This window comes from Anabrus simplex, chromosome 1 (assembly GCF_040414725.1).
Source record: "Anabrus simplex isolate iqAnaSimp1 chromosome 1, ASM4041472v1, whole genome shotgun sequence".
NCBI classification, from domain to species: domain Eukaryota; kingdom Metazoa; phylum Arthropoda; class Insecta; order Orthoptera; family Tettigoniidae; genus Anabrus; species Anabrus simplex.
Window position 1 is genome coordinate 1,240,029,022 of NC_090265.1, and position 19,011 is coordinate 1,240,048,032.

Genomic DNA, 19,011 nt, shown 5'->3' on the forward strand with positions numbered 1-19,011 from the left:
GATTACTTGATTCAAGAACTGAAAAAATTCAAAGAAAAGCAACTCGATTTTTTCTGGGTGATTTCCGACCAAAGAGTAGCGTTAAAAAAATGTTGCAAAGTTTAGGGTGAGAAGACTTGGGAGAAAGGAAGCGAGCTGCTCGACTAAGTGGTATGTTTCAAACTGTCCGTGGAGAGATGGCGTGGAATGATATTAGTAGAAGAATAATTTTGAGTGGTGTCTTTAAAAGTAGGAAAGATCACAATATGAAGATAAAGTTGGAATTCAAGAGGACGAACTGGGGCAACTAGTCGTTTATAGGACGGGGAGTTAGGGATTGGAATAATTTCCCAACGGAGGTGTGCAATAAATTTCCTATTTCTTTGCAATAATTTAAGAAAAGGCTAGGGAAGCAACAGACAGGGAATCTGCCGTCTGGGCGACTGCCCTAAATGCAGATTAGTAGCTCCTTCCTATCCCTTCGTCGTAGGAAACCTGTCTGGACTAGTACAAAGTTAAAACACCAGCAAGAAACCATACGGGGTTGACGCCAGGAAAGAAATCCGGTCTTAAAACTGGGTCATATCCACATGTGTGACACAAGTCACATCACGTTCCCACCAAAGTTGTATTATTATTATTATTATTATTATTATTATTATTATTATTATTATTATTATTATTATTATTATTATTATTATTATTACTATTAATATTAGCGTTGGTGGTAGTAGTATTCCGTGTGGCTATGATAGCATTTCTTTTTTGCTATTGGCTTTACGTCGCACCGACAGATATAGGTCTTATGGCGACAATGGGACAAGAAAGGCCTACGAGTTGGAAGGAAGCGGCCGTGGCCTTAATTAAGGTACATCCAACATTTGCCTGGTGTGGAAATGGGAAACCACGGAAAACCATCTTCAGGGATGCCGACAGTGGCATTCGAACCCACCATCTCCCGGATGCAAGCTCACAGCCGCACGCCCCTGACCACCCCACCAACTTGCCCGGTGCTATGATAGCCTGATACGGCCCTTGTAAGGCAGACCCACCCATGAGACTGGCTGGCGTATGACGTAAATGGGATACGATATGTTATTGCGGTGAAGGCTAGTGGTGTATGTGGTTTGTGTTGCAGGAATTTTGAGGCCAGTACAAACACCCAGTCTCCGAGGAAAGGGAGTTAACCAATCGCTATAAAATTTCCATGACACAGCCAGGAATCGAAACCGGCGCCCCGAAGCCAAGATGCTTATTAGTCAGCTACGGATCCGGACAGTAGTCGCCGTCACTACGCACATAGTACGATAGGACTTCCCCAACAGGAGGACCTCTGGAACAAGAAATGTTTTGTGTAAACACTGTGTCAAAATATAATAAAAACAAGTTTTGTCGTCATTTCTGGCTGATCTCCAGTGCAAAATAAACTGTAAAACTTATGTAGGCTACCAGCTGTCCCCAAAATAAACAGCTCCTAACATTCATTATCACACCATCAGATTCGTCGAACAAAGATATACCTTTACCAATGAAATTCTCCTCAGACAGTAATTAATAAAAGCCTATTTAATAACATATCTTTACTACAGACACATATATATCCTCCTAGGTTCACTGGCTTCCTGGGTTCGACTGCGGTCGGTGTTACTTGAAGGTGTTTAAATTCTTTTGCCTCGTTTAGGTAGATTTACGGGTATGCAAAAGAACTCCTGGGGGACAAAATTCCGGCACGTCGGCGTCTTCGAAAACAACAAAAGTAATTCGTGAGGCTTAAAACCAATATTAATTGTTTTGTGTTTTTTTAAATTGCTTTACGTCGCACCAACACATGTCTTGTGGCGACGATGGGACAGGAAGGGGCCACAAGTAGGAAGGAAGTGGCCGTGGCCTAAATTAAGATTTGCCTGGTGTGAAGATGGGAAATTACTGAAAACCATCTTCAGGGCTTCCGACAGTGGAGTTCGAACCAACTATCTCCCGAATACTGGATACTGGCCGCACTTAAGCGACTGCAGCTATCGAGCTCGGTCATTATTATTATTATTATTATTATTATTATTATTATTATTATTATTATTATTATTATTATTATTATTATTATTGTTGTAGTGGTGGTAGAAACTATAATTATTGAGTTCTGGAACAGGTGTCCTTGGACTACACTTAATGTTATTATGCATAATCCCAGCATGTATGTGCTCCATAAACAAATCAGGTAGAAAAGTAGGCCTACGCCAGAAATTAATGAAGATGAAATTCTAAACACCTCTACCTTTACTGAAGTTATCAAACTAGCTATGATTGTCGATTAGTGGAATTTTTTAAAATTTGCTTTACATCACACAGACATATGTAGGTCTTATGACGACGAAGGTGTAGGAGAGAGCTAGGAGTAGGATGGAAGGGCCCGTGGCTTTAATTAAGGTACAGCCCGAGCATTTGTGTGTTGTGAAAATGGGGAACTACGATAAACTTTCTTCAGGGCTGCCGAGAGTGGGGTTCAAAACCACAATCTCCCGAATGCAAGCTCACAACTCCCTAACCGCACGGGCAATTTGCTCGGTAGTGGTATACTCCAGGTTGTAAGCTCTATATTGACAAGTGGAGCTGCATAACTGAGGCAGTATAACTGTACCCGACTCACTTGGAAGCACATGAGTTGGATTCCCCTTCAGAAAGTCGAAGAATTCGAAAAGTCAACTACCAGTTCTGGGGTGATATATAGCCGTAAAGTTTATTCAGTCTACTAGATAAATAAGTTCCAGATAAATTCGTGGAGAGAAAGGTGGTCAGGCTTAAAGTTAACCACTCATGGTGTCAAACCGAAGAATATCTCTTTATCCCAAGCCCACGTGAACGATCAAAATTGTAAACTCGAGCAGTAGCAACATTCTTTTTCTTTTTTTTTTCTTTTTTGCTAGGGGCTTTACGTCGCACCGACACAGATAGGTCTTATGGCGACGATATGATAGGAATGGCCTAGGAGTTGGAAGGAAGCGGCCGTGGCCTTAATTAAGGGTACAGCCCCAGCATTTTCCTGGTGTGAAAATGGGAAACCACGGAAAACCATCTTCAGGGCTGCCGATAGTGGGATTCGAACCTACTATCTCCCGGATGAAAGCTCACAGCCACGCGCCTTTACGCGCACGGCCACTCGCCCGGTAGCAACATTCTAGTGTCAGATTCACGAAGCATATAACACTGGAATAATTAGAGGATAGATTTTTTGCAATAGTATATGACGAGTTCACCCAGGGTTTATTTTACTACGCGGCGACACAGATAGCTCTTACTGCGGCGATGGGATCGGGAAGGTCTGGGGCTGGAAAAAGGGGGAGGGGAGATTAACCGTGGCCTTACGGTCTAATTAAGATCCAATCCCAGCATTTGCCTGGAGTGAAAATGGGAAACCGCAGAAAACCATCTTCAGGCTGCCGACAGAGGGGTTCGAACCCGCTAGTTACGTGAGCCAAACGGCGCTGGCATTTGCTCGATAACTCAAGCTCCTATAGCTCACAATATGAAACTGTATCTCTGAGAGTGGCTTGTCTAAAGGAGGAGGGGTCACATAGTCGAAAACATGGAAAAGTTAACGTGCTTGTTTATACGCTATGTGACAGATGACAGATGACAGATGTTCTGCTTAACGTCTTCACTATGAACTGCTATGAACGTCAGTTCTACCAACTAGAAAGATAAATGTGTTTTATAACTTTGTTACAATAAAGTTATTAGTTGGAAAATTAGTAGTAGTGTATGCAATAGAAGTAGATCGTGAATTATACAGGCAAATGTAAAGGTGCAAATAACATGTCTTCGTCATTAATCACGTTAGAATTACATTTCTAGGTATGTATTGATCGTTAGTTGGTCTTTACGTCGTTCTTTACTTGAGAAGCTATAGGAATCGCTAGTATTGTGATGTTAGTAAGCACATGGAAAGGTACCAACTGAATTTACCACATATTTAATCATTCTATTTTTATTACAGTTTCTCTCACAAAATATTGTTTTTCTACTGCTTTTGGTCGAGCAGTGGATACAAATATACCTCAGATCCTACAACGTGAAGAGGTGTCCGAATTGATTTTCGCCTTGCCCTTGAGCATTAGAACGAATTGATTCCTGCCTTGTCGCTCAATGCAAATGATCACGTGACGTCTTCAGAAAATCTATTCTATGACAAGGTCAGTCAATGCTAGTAGATGTCTTAGCTCACTTTCTGTTAGTAACTGTTGAACAGACAGTGTAGCAATGAAATACTAATAAATAGCAATGAGTTTTTACCCAAAATCTGGTTTCTGCTTCCCTATCTACGAGCCAAACTCTGATCCGCCGAACTGAAGAGTGTGTAATATCAAGTTCTTGAAATATTGCTTTGAAGCACAAAAATGCCATTCTTCATGAAAACATATAATTTTAGTGGACCCATTTTACAAGAAGGTACAAGTCTGAACTAGCAAGGTAGCAACCAGTGATGGAAACAATTCTCTAATTATAATGTATTTTAAACAGAGAACCTACGACAACAAAAAACAGTACGGTTAATTTTACGGATAACAAATTATATTAACTAACAAGATATATTACAATTGACGTTGACTACAATACACTTTTACACTTCTGTAAATGTATACCTCAGCGGTAACTTCAAAATATTAGAAAATACTTGATTGAGGTATAGTAGTTCAGAGCATTAAACCACTCATCAGTTTCGTGGGTTTCGATAGGCTGAGGGAACAACTGGGTTCGAAATCCGCCGACAGTTATTGTGTTTTCCACTTCAAACTCTAAAATATATAGAATTTCCAGTTTTCTTAATTTTAAAAGTCCCTCTAGGCTTTTGAAGATTAGATTTACTATTAAAACAAGGGTGCAAGCTCGTGGATTTTACCTGACAGCATTCGCTGCGATTCGAACAGCGGCCACCTCAGCAAGAAGTCAATGACAATGTCATTCACTAATCACGACCACACAGTGACAGTAATCTCACCAATAGACTTCCCTTAGTGTATTGTTAAACGTTGGAAAGAAGTAACAAATTGTATATTTCTATCGATAACTTGTTTACTCTTCAAGAAAAAATGAAAAAACAAATATTAGAGATGCTACTATGCTGTTTAGGCACAAAGCCACGAATAAAGTTGCGTTATTATAAACAGAAAATTAACATGTGAACTGCACTGATGACATTTATGAGAAAATAAAACAGTATTTCTCCGTTTTTATCACCAATGGATATTTAGAAGTGTAGCATGCCAAATTGTATACAACACAGACAGGACATCTGCATATCTTTATATCAATGTCAATTCTCTCTTGGCCCATGGTCGCATATGGTAGATCAGACTAAATGATATTCGATGAAGTACAAAACGTTCGAAAGAAAATTAACTGAAAGATCAAAGGGCACATATTATTTGAAAACTTCTAATACAGGATAATTCTAACTCGTATAAAAACATATAGGTATATTTCTCCCCACGCTAAAGATCATGTGATTCGTGGAGGAGAAATAAATTCGGTTATGTCTGTAATTTGCCCCTTCAAATTCCATAAGTGCTTCCTAGGGATGCTGGGACAAACATTATAAGTACTCCTACTGAACCACGACTCATCCGCCATCTTTGAGAGCCTGTCAAAAGAAATTGGAACTAAAGCGCTGTAAGTTAGAATACTCTCGTCATCATACGTCAGTTTTAACTTATCTAGCTGCTAATCGACTAACTACAATCAATAATCAACCAACCAATTACATAATTACAACTACAATATTCAGAATAAATTTATCCATCTAGCTTGTTTAGGAAATTCCATAAACACAATTTCTATGCTCATACACAAAAATCAGAAAGGGAAAATGTATTTCGATTGCGTATCACCAAGCATGAGGTAGGTTAGGATATGGCCTTCGGGTGCGCTGAGCGTTTCCCGAGCATGAGGTAGGTATTAGTATACCGCTTTCGGGAGCGCTCAGAAGTTTCCCATCTCCTATATCTGTTATTTACATCATCATTATTAATATCAAATTTATACATTATGAGAATACTGTGCATATGTAACGATGACGTAACAGTCATTTAGTGCTGTAAGTAGGTAATTGCATATCTTTCAAAGTCAAACCATAGGGTGCCAATTTAAATTCTGATATATCCTCATTAAAATAAATGCATTAAATTATGATGGTAATGATGAGAATAACACAATCCGCTATGTCACTTTCCCCATTACATCCACGTAAGCGATTAATATTATTTGCAGTTTCAAGGAATATACAAGGAATGCGTGCATGGTTTGTTCTAGTGCGACGTTCACTTACGCCTATGGGGTATAAAAGCAGAGTGCCAACCTTATGGTGACGAAGAGAGGACGCAATCCACTGGTCACTGAACACGTTAGCTATATCGGTCCGCGCACCGCACAGCCCACTCGCTGACTGGCGCGCCGATAGCCACTGGCACAGCGAAATGTCACGTGCCCCATGGCCGAGTCATGAACCCAGCCGACACAGGCCTTTATTTATATAGTCACGGCCATGTTTAGAGAGAGGAACCCCAGGCGTACACCTGTCAAGGGGCGAAATTAACAAGTAAAACACCTTTCACTCATTTTATAGGAAGATTTAACGAAGAACATCTTACTTCGAAGCAGGTAAAGAAAGTACCGTAGGTCAAAATTCCGACACTCTGACGACTGTTAACATCCTCATCACTTTGAATACACGTTAAAATGTATTTTTATTATTATTATTATGTCCGGCTCCATGGCTAAATGGTTAGCGTGCTGGCGTTTGGCCACAGGGGTCCCGGATTCGATTCCCGGCGGGGTCTGGAATTTTATCCATAATTGGTTAAATTCACTGGCACGGGGGCTGGGTGTTTTGTAATCTTCATCATCATTTCATCCTCATCACGACGCGCAGGTCGCCTACGGGAGTCAAATCAAAAGACCTGCACTTGGCAAGCCGAACTTGTCCTCGGACACCCCCGGCACTAAAAGCCATTAGCCATTTCATTATTATTATTATTATTATTATTATTATTATTATTATTATTATTATTATTGTGGTGTTTGAGTCATCAGTCCGTACTCTGGTTTGACGCAGCTCTCCATGCCACCCTATCCTGCGTTAACCTTTCATTTCTACATAACTGCTGCATCCTACACCTGCTCTAATCTGCTTGTTATATTCATACCTTGGTCCACCCCTACCGTTCTTACTCCACCTACACTTCCCTCAAAAACCAACTGCACAAGTCCTGGGTGTCTTAAGATGTGTCCTATTATTCTATCTCCCCTTGTCGTCAAATTTAGCCACAAGGATCTCCTCTCACCAATCTGATTCAGTATGTCTTCAAATGTGATTCGATCTATCCATCTCACTTTCAGAATTCTTCTGTAAACCACATATCGAAAGTTTCTATTTTCTTTCTGAGCTAGTTATCGTCCATGTTTCGCTTCCATACAATGCCACGTTCCAAGCGAAAGTCTTCAAAACATTTTTCTAATTCCTTATCAATGTTCGAAGGAGCAGATTTCTTTTCTTAGGAAAGGCCTTCTTTGCTTGTGCTAGTCTGCATTTTATGTCCTCCTTACATCTGCCATCGTTAGTTATTTTACTACCCAAGTAACAATATCCATCCACTTCGTTTTAAGACTTCATTTCCTAATCTAATCCTGCATCGTCCGACTTCTTACGACTGCACTCCATTATTTATGTTTTGGACTTATTTATTTTCATCTTGTACTCCTCACCCGAGACTCCGTCCATGCCATTCATCAACTTCTCGAGATCTTCTGCAATCTCAGATAAAATAACAATATCATCGTAAAATCTCAGGGTTTTGATTTCCTCTCCTTGGATTGTGATTCCCCTTTCAAATTCTTCCTTGATTTCTTTTACTGCCTGTTTTATATTAACATTCAAAAAGATGGGAGAAACTGCAGCCTTGCCTCACCCCCTTCTGGATTGCTGCTTCTTTTTCATAGTCCTCGATTCTTATAACTGCAGACTGATTTTTATATAGATTGTAGATAATTCTTCTTTCTCGGTACTTTATCCCGATCACCTTCGCTATCTCAAATAGCTTGGTCCAATCAACATTATCGAATGCCTTTTCTGGATCTACGAACGCAATGTATGTGGGCTTGACCTCCTTAATTCGATCCTCTAAGATCAGACGTAAAGTCAGCATTGCTTTACGTGTTCCTACATTTCTTCTGATGCCAAATTGATCTTCTCCCAGTTCATTTTCAACTTGTCTTTCCATTCTTCTGTAAATGATTAAAACCTACAACCTATTCTCCAGTCAGTGACCGGGTCAGGGATGGAGTGAAGTTTGAATGAAGCCCCCATCTTGCGGCCAGTCTTGGAAGATGCAACTTCTGGTTCCAAGAATGGAGTAAAATTTCCAGGCCTCAGTGTGACTGCGGCGCAGACAGTACTCCATGTTGTGGTGGAATGCCCGCTTCGGAACTTCCTGGTAGGATACCAAGAGCTTCATGAAGAAAGTGAAGAGTCAGTGAACCGCATACATTATCTGGACATTGATTTGTGACTGAAGGTTACCCTCCACTGATCCTCATGTCCGATTTTTGTTATTTGTATTTAGTGTGTGTAGTTTTATTATTCATTTATTATTCTTTTACCATGCCTTTGCTGGCAGGACGTAGTGTTTACAGTGCACTATGTCTTCTCGTATGGGCTAGAGCAATATTGTTACTTTCATTGATCTGTCTCAGCTTTATCCTTTGCTTTGACAAGATGAAAGTGACTGAGGTATGAGTGATGCTAGTAATGCCATTCCTTATGCAGCCAGTCCCTGCTATGAATGGTGTGAACATGTTGCTCATAGGGTCAGTTGGTGCATGCATTTCAGTGGGCTTGGCAGACTGGTATGTAATAGCAACTTGTGGCTCGGTGAGGAAAACAACGGGAAACTACCTCACTCCTCATTTCCCTAGTACGCCTCTTCAGTGATGCCTAGGCTATTTATGACAGCTGATGGCAGAGTTGTTGAGGATCCAACCAGCTTTCGGGCTGAGGACTAAACATACATACATACATTCTTTTACCCTAAATCCGCCAAACAAATTATATGCAACAACGAACATTGTCGCCATTAAACTTGTTACAGTGACGATTGAACAATTCTTCCATGTGAGTCTTATTCGGTGCCGATGGACTTTTGTGAATATCTTTGTTATCATAACTCGTTCAGTAAAATTCGGTGAGGCATAAATGATCGGTTATTGAGTTTCTACAACTCTATTTTTTTTTTTTTTTTTTTTTTTGCAAGTTGCTTTACGTCGCACCGGCACAGATAGGTCTTATGGCGACGATGAGACAGGAAAGGGGTAGGAGTGGGAAGGAAGCGGCCGTGGCCTTAATTAAGGTACAGCCCCAGCATTTGCCTGGTCTTGAAATGGGAAACCACGGAAAATCATCATCTGGGCTGCCGACAGTGGGGTTCAAACCCACTATCTCCCGAATACTGGCCGCACTTAAGCGTCTGCAGCTATCGAGCTCGGTTCTACAAATTTTGTTATACACAGTTTTCAGGTGGCTACTCGACTATACGGTTCGAGACAAATGAAGACCAATCTGAGACTTTGAAAAAGAACGAATCTGTGAAACCACAGTACCATGAAAGAGGAATGAATTTATTTCTGCTTCTCCCATTTGCAGGCTGCCAAAAAGACAAAGCTTCTATAAAAAATTGATTGACAACTACAGGTGTCGTATAAAATAAGTCTATAAATGATTAATATACCATATTATAGCCTACTTATTACTTAGTAAAAATCGTATCGGTCAATAATTTTGAAATCTGTGAGGAACTCCTTATAGCACAATGATGTGGCTAAGTTAACGTGCCTTTCAGGGCTTCTAACCCAATGTCCTTAACAAAATGGTTATTCAAATTAAATTTCTTACAAAAGTTGTGGAATGTGTGAGTAATGGTGCCTCTTGCTCCTATCATCAGTCCTAAAACTTCTATGACCGGGCGAGTTGGCCGTGCGCGTAGAGGCGCGCGGCTGTGAGCTTGCATCCGGGAGATAGTAGGTTCGAATCCCACTATCGGCAGCCCTGAATATGGTTTTCCGTGGTTTCCCATTTTCACACCAGTCAAATGCTGGGGCTGTACCTTAATTAAGGCCACGGCCGCTTCCTTCCAACTCCTAGGCCTTTCCTATCCCATCGTCGCCATAAGACCTATCTGTGTCGGTGCGACGTAAAGCCCCTAGCAAAAAAAAAACTTCTATGGAGTCCAAATGATATTTCTCATCGTAATATGCAATTGTAGGTTCATACAGTATATATCACACTTTTCCTTGTGTACATCATGTGACTGAGTGGATTATGCCTCGGTTCTAATCGTGGGGTCTATTATGAACCCTTAACTTGAGCTCCCTGGTGTAGCTACATGTCAATCCGGCGACTTGACCCAGCCTGAGACAATCGATGTACCTCCTCGTAGACTCTAAAATGCTTGCCTCTTAGGGCTTCAGCAATCATAGATCTTATATGATGTCGTGAATTACGTAGTGTGTCATTAAATTGACAAGAACTCAAGACGTGACCAAGTGTTTCAATCTCACAGTGGCAACGGCAACAGTAGTTATTTTCTTCGGTCCTACCGGGTAATAAACAAACTAGAGCTGTAATTGCTGTCAGTTTTATGGCATTTCTCCATTCGCTGCTAGTTAAACCTTCGGGTTTTCTTACCCACTGATTGGCTGGTGTGTATTCCTTACACAATATAACACCCTTACCTTTTTGTAATAAGGCACACCACGCATCGAATTCTTTCTCACGGAGTTCTTGTCGTAGGAGCGAGACCTTGACTGATTCGTATTCAGTACTCAGGAATAGGCCAAGTTTTTCGAAGCACTTCTCTGTTTCTGTATGGAGGTCTCTGGTATGGTTAATGAATGTATTGTTGGATCAATAGAGAACTTGGCATGCATTTATGTGCTGTAGATAAGTTTCCCAACCGCATTTGAAAAGACTCAGTCCTTTATACTTTGTATCGGAGTATAATATGCTGTCTGGTGCATCTATTGGAAGTCGAAGAACTTCTTTCAAGGTGCTTTTGATTAGTTTGTCAGTATCAATTAGGAAACACACAGATCCTCGATGTAAAGGTGTAGTGTGGATTTTTAGATCAAAACTGGGCAAATGTAGGTTGATGGTGTGGTTGCAGTAGTGGAGTTGATGGTAATGCGCCTAGTTTACTCTTAATTATTTTCCATCGTTAATTTATCATTAAACACAGTAGCATTGTGATAGTTTACTCCAAGGTAGCGGATTGTTTCTGTAGGAATTATAGATGTAATTTCATCGTAACCGTCTACTATTGGAGGCTTGTAGGAAGGACTTCCTTTCATTATGGAAATGAATTTTGATTTGTTCACGTTGACTGTTGGGCCAATTTCTTCGAATTTCTTGGTGGAAATTTCAGTGATGTTTCTAGCTGAAGTCTCGCTTTTTGGCTAAAATCAACATATCATCAGCAAAGCCTAGAATGGTTGCGTTAGGAAGGCCCGGCATTGTACAATATCTATGCTCTTCCTGGAACTCTGATGAAAGTTCTTCTAAAATGTGGTCAGTTGCAATGTTGTAAAGCGCCAGAAGCCTGCATTATACCTTTATTGAAAACAAATGGTTTGGTCTTCTTTTGATGGGTTTGTATTTGAATAGTATTATCCTTAGTTTGTAGTGCCATTATTAGGTCAGCCAGTTTTGATGGTAGGGGGAGTGTTGATACCCTACGTTGTCAAACACCTTAGTGATATCCAGGAAAACCAGGTTACAGTCGATAGAAGTGTTGATATGAGTGCCAGCAGAGTTTGTGAAACGACGTTGATCGTCATTAAAGCTCAGGTAGCTACGTAGTCGTGTATCTAACATGCGCTCTATTAGTCTTCTCACTAGTGAAATAGATGGTCATTGTTCTCCAGTTATTTAGATCCATGAGGTTTCTAAGCACGGTTCTAGCTTTCTTTAGAATCTCGGGCCCATTGTTCATGATAACATGGTTGTTGCAATCATTGCTATAATTTCGTAACACGTGTCATGTTCAAGTTCCCTCATCAATATATGGTCTGGTCCAGGGGATGTTTTCTTGATTGCCTACACTACTTCTTGTTTATAAATTACCGTATTCATTGTATCGTCTAATTCTACAGATTCTATTTCAGATGTGTGTGAAGTATATGTTGGTCTTTCCAAATCATTAGGGATTGAAACACGAGATGAAATGTAGTTGTGTATTTTATTTATATCTAACATGCAGACCTCTTTGGTGTCATTGATTGCCGAACGTACTGCTTTCCGTCTCTGGTTGTAGTATAGAAATTGAGTTTTTTAGTACTCATACTTCTACTGCGCTTTATTCTATCTCTTTTGGTCGCCCTTTCTGGATTGCTTGATTGCATAAATTCATGTTGATTGTTAAGTAACTTTTTCTCCGTCGTATCTCATAAAATTTAACTGCTGGGTGTTTTGGACCGGTAAGCTGGTGTACGGCTTTATATAAAATTTCCATAAATTCCTTGACATGATTACAGAAGTCATCTTCATAACCGATATTCTGGAATTCCTACATTTTTGTATCATTTCTTTGTATGTCTGTGTGTTTTTATTTTGGATATACGTACTGTGATTCGTTATGTCTGGCATGTTAATATTTTCGTTGATATTACCTGGAAGCAAGGCATCATTATCATTTGAAAGGGCTGCACGACCACTCCTCGCTGATTTCCAGTCGAGCTGCTTAGCTAACCTTGTTTCCTGAACGGTCCACCGACTTTCTCCAGGAACGAACCAGGCTTATATACTCGATTTTATTCCAAAATTCAGATATCCAAACAATTACGTCCAACATGTCTATTTTCTTTACTTTAGTTCCTCCACGGGGAAGAGGAGAAGGAAGTTGAAGTCCGCATCCCTTCTCCAATGCACCCACAATACCCTGGTCCATTGGTTGACACATCGAAGTCGCGTTAAGAGGGAGAAGCATTGCTCTTGTATCTTGACCAGTGAAAATAATTTAGCAATTTAAAAAATCCGCCTCTGGAGTAGTGTGATAGCTGCCACCCACGGAGCCCCGCGTTCGATTCCCGGCTCTGCCACGAAATTTGAAAAGTGGTACGAGGACTGGAACGGGGTCCACTCAGCCTCGGGTGGTCATCTGAGTAGCAGGGATTCGATTCCCACCTCAGCCACCCTAGAAGTTCGTTTTCGTGGTTTCCCACTTCTCCTCCAGACAAATGCCGGGATGGTACCTAAGGCCACGGCCGCTTCCTTCCTCTTCCTTGTCTATCCCTTGCAATCTCCCCCACAAGGTTCCTGCTCAGCATAGCATGGTGAGGACTTCTGAGCGAGGTACTGGTCCTCCTCCCCAGTTTTATCAGAGACCCAAAGTCTCACGCTCCAGGTCTTAGAGGTGGTACCTCTCGCTGACTCCTAGGGAAAAACCAACCCTGGACGGTAAACGGGTTACGAAAGGAAGAAAAAGGAAAAATAGTGCTTGCTAAGTTGTCGACTTATCGAGAGTAGAGTTAGTGGGGTACTTCTCTATTATTATTGTTATTATTATATCTCTTCTTCAAGGCAGACGTATGGAAGGATAAGCTGCTCTTAATAGGTGTGATATTGTGTACAATGTGTACAAAATATGTGTGCATGTAATTCGTTATGATATACAAACATCACACCAATCCGGTTTCTTGACTGAATGATCATCATTGTGGCCTTCGGATCACAGCACCCTGGACTAGGTGGGGATTTTAACCAAATCTGCTTAATTTATCCGGCTCAAGTGCTAGGTGTTCATGTTTGTCTTATAACAGATATTTATTTGCACAGAACACGTCACACACAAACCACTTCAGGGACATGTAATAGAGAGTACATCCCTCCACATGGGATTGTCGTCAGAAAAGTTATTCGACCGTAAAACTTGGCTGACTCCAAACGAAGAACAGACCCCAGATAATTTAGGAAAAGGTAAGGAGGCGGAAATAGTGTGCTGGATGATAAATTCATCATCTTATTTCGACTACCCTCCTGTCATTGTTCCCACCTGTTTGTACAAGCTATCATTCTCGCTTGTCTCATATCTGTTGCGCATGAATAAGATATGCTGAGTTCAGCCAGATGATGATACATTTACAAACATGTCTTCCACTTGACGAGGCATAAGGTGTTGGGGCTTACTGATCATACTGCAGAAGTGACTAAGTTTTATTCCTGGGCTAACCACTGGATCCTACTTCGCCCATTTCATGGAAAGGTTTCAGATACAGAAAGCATTTACTGTTTGAACCTTCACGGGCTTTCATGAGTTCTACATTTGCTTTGTTGGGCCTATGCTAGAGTTTGTAGGATACAGGTAATCCTTTTTTTTTTTTTTTTTTTTTTTTTTTTTGCTAGTGGCTTTACGTCGCGCCGACACATATAGGTTTTATGGCGACGATGGAATAGGAAAGGCTTAGGAGTTGGAAGGAAGTAGCCGTGGCCTCAATTAAGGTACAGCCCCAGCATTTGCCTGGTATGAAAATGGGAAACCACGAAAACCATCTTCAGGGCTGCCGATAGTGGGATTCGAACGCACTATCTCCCGGATGCAAGCTCACAGTCGCGTGCCCCTAAATCTTTATTTTAAATGGCAAAATTTTAACATAATAAACATCTATTATATCTCACATTTTCTGAGGATTCTTTAATAGAATATTCTTAAGAATAAATCAGGTACAGTTCGTAGGTACCTGAAATAGCCCGCCTGGTGGCCATGATCGTTAAGGCGTGATGTCTATATGGTCTGACACCGTGATTAGCCGGTTCGAGTCCCGTTGGTCGAAGAAAGAAATCTCCATAAGAATGTTGGCCGGCGGGGTACGACAGGTGGTGGTATACAATTGTCTAATCACTAGAATGCGTGCCAAAAGTCTGGAGTTCTAAACCTCTCCGTTATGTTCATGATGTGACCGTTCACAACGTCACCTATAGTATGTCATGATACCCAGGAGATGAAATATGCCGTTTTCCGCGTCATTCTACGATAAAAACTGCCCAAGTTGCCGAGCTTGTGAAATGCAAAAAAAAAAAAAAAAAATCAGTTACTGAGAGATCTTTGATGACTCATATTTGCTATAGAGAAGATGATAACTGGAGTCATTTTTACAGAATACTTAAGCCCACTTTACTTGACAGCACTTCACCCTTAATTAATCTAAGTTCCATAAAATTACGTCATGCATTACGTACCCCTTATATCAAAATGGAAGTAAAATATGGTTATCCCGACCATGATGAAGGTGTTTCATAAACCCATAAATAAAAATGAAGTTATTATTATCCCTCTGAAATGGCATATAGGCGATCTACGTTACGTCTGCATGCAAATTTATTCTATATTTACAATGTGATAACACTTTCAAAGCTACTTAATATTTTGGAAATGTACTTAGCCTTCAGGACACCACGTTCACAGCATTACAGGAGGGCACGCCCATTAATTACTCGGACATCAAGACGTCTTCAGCGAGCGAAGCCGTGGGTAACAGCTAGTATATATATTCTGACACCGTGGTTACCACTAAATTCTAACATTTCTGTTATCTTTGATGTGTCTAATTAGGTTCCTTCTTAATTGTTAAAACACCACTACATGATGTCCCCCATTAGCAAACCGTGCTTTCAAGACGAAATTTAATTGTTCTACTTACTGAAGCCCGTAAACTCTCTTTCCCTCCTTTTGAATGCTTAAGAGGCTGGTTAAGTTTAACGAAACAAGCGATGGCTAACTGTAATGAGAAGAGTGTGATATATATATTTTAGCTCTTAATTGGCTTTTCAAACGATGCTAATGAATGTGTCGGCACCCATCTACTGGATTAACACAGAGACAGAATGAATGTACGCATGGATCTCCATAGAATGTTACCCTACATTTTGCACTAATTCCCACTATTAGTAACCATTTAGAAAATTATGCATCAATAGCGAAAAGAAAGAAGATAAGTGGAGAAAGGCATGAACAGTACACTATCTAAAGGAAGAGATGATGATGATGATGATGATGATGATGATGATGATGATGATGATGATGATGATGATGATGATAATGGTTTCCAATTTTCACACCTAGGCCTTTCCTCTCCCATCGTCGCCATAAGACCTATCTGTGTCAGTGCGACGTTAAGCTTGATGATGATGATGCTTGTTGTTTTAAGGGGCCTAACTTCGAAGGTCATCGGCCCCTAATGGTACGAAATGAAAGAACAAAAATTTCAATGGCATCCACTGACCAAAATAAAAATAAAATATGTCATGAAGAATGAATGGATGGACAGGAACCCAACAAAACACAAAACAAACAAACAAAAACCAGTGGATCGGACTCAATAGAGATCGAAAATGACATTATTACCGACCAAGGAACCACTTATAAAGCACAATGATGCTTGGTGTCTAAAGGGGGTGCAAAATCCAAGTCTAAGGCCCCACAGAATGGTACATGTCGCGAGTAAAATAGAACCATGGTATGTGTCATGTTGAGGTATTAATCAGAAGTAGCGAAGACTCACGGTGTATCACAAAAGATGATACTACTCACAAGTATTGTACGTCGTACAGGTAACGCAGACCTATGGTGTTTCGCACACAATGGCGCCACTTACAGCCAACGCAAACCGATGAGTTTCCTCACCTAGGTGTACTAGTCACGGGTGCCGGTCCCAAGGGCCCCGTGGTGTTCCTCACATAGTGAGTACTAATCACAGGCAACGCAGACCCACGGTGTCGCTCATATAGTGGTACAACTCACAGGCTACGCCCAGACCCGTGCGTTGTACCCATGTGGGCAACACCACCAGGCCAGGCTTTTTACTGCAACGAATCACAAACCTATTTCGTACCAAGTTAGTGAAACCACTCGCAAGTACATGCAACCCATGGTGTTCCCCGCATGATGGTACGAATCAAGAGTAGTTTCATGGTTCTAATTCATTCATCCCTTGGTCGCCACTTGTAGTCGCCTCTTACGACAGGTAGGGGATACCGCGGGTGTATTCTACATTTGCGTCCCCCACCCGCAGGGCGTAGTGTGTTTGGTCCGCGAGAGGTATTTTATTTCCCTCAAGTCCGCCGGCAAGCCGGTTAGGACCGCCCTATCCGCCACCTGGGAAGCGCCACGTGGGAGTATCACCTCTTCCCCTGCTACGCCTGCGTAGCAGGTTCGTGGCGCGACGTTAAGCAACTGGCAAATAATAATAATAATAATAATAATAATAATAATAATAATAATAATAATAATAATAATAAGGTATAACTGAAAATGAAAATTATGAAATATATCGTCCTTGCGTCTAGAAATGCCGCTATGTGATAATATTTCAGCTTAGAACTCTGACCAGAAAGGTTCTGTCATCTAAGTACTGCATGAACTAAATCAACGAATTTTCGTTCTGAGTGAAACATGTGCCAAAGACCAAATCGTTGGTGAAGGCCAAATTTCTTACTGAATTTCCAACCAACCGAATCCCTCCTTGCAGTTCCATGCCTTGAAACTCTGAACAACAAAATTGCCACATAACGGTATTTCGAGGTGCAACAACGATATTTTAATTCCTCAGTCTTCTTTAAATGAGCTCAAAACTTGTTTACAGAATACCGTTGATGGCATCTGTGAGATCACTTCCGTTTCTCACAATTTCCTTTACGCCGCACCGGCACAGATAGGTCTAATGACGACAATGGGATAGGAAAGGGCTAAAAGTGGGAAGGAGGCGATCGTGTCCTTAATTAAGTTACATTTCCGGAATTTGCCTGGCGTGAAAATGGGAAACTACGGAAAACCATATTCAGGGCTGCCGACAGTGGGGTTCGAACCCACTATTTCTCGAATGCAAGCTGATAGCTACGTGACCCAAACCACACAGCTACGCGCAGGGTACTTCCTGTTCTTCGCTGCTTTTTTTCAATATATTGTTATCAGTGCTTGATGTGATTTGATACAGTTTTATGGCCGGATGCCCTTTCCAATTGCCAACCCTCTGTGGACGGATGATTTCACTATTGCGTGTTTCCGTGGTGGTTCATAGTGTGGTGTGGTGTATGTAGGTGAACAGAAATGTATTAAGGTGGGCATAAACACCCAGTCCCCGCGAACCAGAAGAATAAACGGTTAAAGTATCCAGGCCCGGTCGGGAATCAAACAAAGGCCCTCTGGACCGAAAGCCAGTACAATGGTTATTCAGTCAAGGAGCCAGAGAACTGCGATCTCACTGATTACCTTTAATCCACTTCGATATGGTTTCATTTAGTGTACTAACATCCCGGAGGAATAAATACCGAAAGTTCTTGAAATGGTCCACCTGTTCCAGTTTCGCATTTCGAACTTAGTCCTCTGGGTTTTTTTCCCAGCTGACCTCAATTACGTCTTGGGAATGCATATTTCATATCATGTTCACTGTATGTGAATTCGTGCTAAAGATATTAGATTTCAAACTTCCCAAAGACCAAATCGTTGGCGAAGCCCAAACATCTTGCAGAATTTCCAACCAACTGAATCCCTTCTTGCAGTTCCAAGCCTTGAAAATCTGAACAACAAAAGTGAAAGATTACGGCCTTTCCCAACATCTGTAACTATTTTGAACGATGAACTCATTCGATGATTAATTCTCTCGGTAACCCGAATGTCAACATAGACCTAAATAATTTCACGAACTGTAATGGTCTTCTTACGATCCCATAATCTCTCAGCTAACATCCATTTTATTGGTACTTCGCCACATACCTTTTCTAAATTTACAAAGCATATGATTAACATTCTATTCCTCTCGTAGCACCTGTCAGTTATTTGATGTCATGTATACCGGTACTGAAAATTTGGTCCTGCCAGCCCTTCCTGTGCCCGAAACTACACTGCTGTTCGTCCAACTTACTCTCCACGTTAATCTGTCCCTCTCTTCTAAATTTCATGTGAACATTTTATGTAGTTCGTTCGTTCGTTCGTTAGTTCG

General features: G+C 41.0%; 1 protein-coding gene across 8 annotated transcripts in view; it reads right to left on the reverse strand.

Annotated features, from left to right (window-relative positions):
- pHCl-1 (pH-sensitive chloride channel 1) overlaps positions 1–6,426 on the reverse strand; it is a 1,475,408-nt gene extending 1,468,982 nt beyond the window's left edge. For all 8 annotated transcript variants that reach the window (XR_011017610.1, XM_068225461.1, XM_068225460.1 and 5 more), the window contains exon 1: positions 6,329–6,426. The gene's annotated coding sequence lies outside the window, so the exon portion shown is untranslated. The remainder of the gene's footprint in view (positions 1–6,328) is intronic.
- Positions 6,427–19,011: the final 12,585 nt, after the last annotated feature.